At 42.0% G+C, this 490-nt stretch overlaps 1 protein-coding gene across 1 annotated transcript in view; it reads left to right on the top strand.

Annotated features, from left to right (window-relative positions):
* Window positions 1-490, top strand: part of LOC127748464 (uncharacterized) — a 17,352-nt gene that overhangs the window by 2,754 nt on the left and 14,108 nt on the right. The window lies entirely within an intron of this gene.

The following is a 490-nucleotide window of genomic DNA, read 5'->3' as shown; positions in this document are numbered from 1 at the left end:
ATCCACTTCCGGGCCCACTTGGTGTGTGCTTGGGCTGAGCATTGAAGCATTTTCGTGTAGAGACTTTTCCTGGAGTTAAACGCCAGCTTTTATGCCAGTTTGGGCGTTTAACTCCAATTTTTATTCCAATTCCAGCGTTAAACGCTGGGAATTCTGAAGCTGATTTGCAACGCCGGTTTGGGCCATCAAATCTCGGGCAAAGTATGGACTATTATACATTGCTGGAAAGCCCAGGATGTCTACTTTTCAACGCCGTTGAGAGCGCGCCAATTGGGCTTCTGTAGCTCCAGAAAATCCACTTCGAGTGTAGGAAGATCAGAATCCAACAGCATCTGCAGTCCTTTTCAGTCTCTGAATCAGATTTTTGCTCAGGTCCCTCAATTTCAGCCAGAAAATACCTGAAATCACAGAAAAGCACACAAACTCATAGTAAAGTCCAGAAAAGTGAATTTTAATTAAAAACTAATAAAAATATACTAAAAACTAACTA

The sequence above is a fragment of the Arachis duranensis genome, chromosome 6 (genome assembly GCF_000817695.3).
Source record: "Arachis duranensis cultivar V14167 chromosome 6, aradu.V14167.gnm2.J7QH, whole genome shotgun sequence".
In the NCBI taxonomy this organism is placed as follows: Eukaryota; Viridiplantae; Streptophyta; class Magnoliopsida; order Fabales; family Fabaceae; genus Arachis; species Arachis duranensis.
The sequence above is the reverse complement of the archived record's forward strand: the minus strand, read 5'-3'. Positions and strand labels throughout refer to the sequence as shown.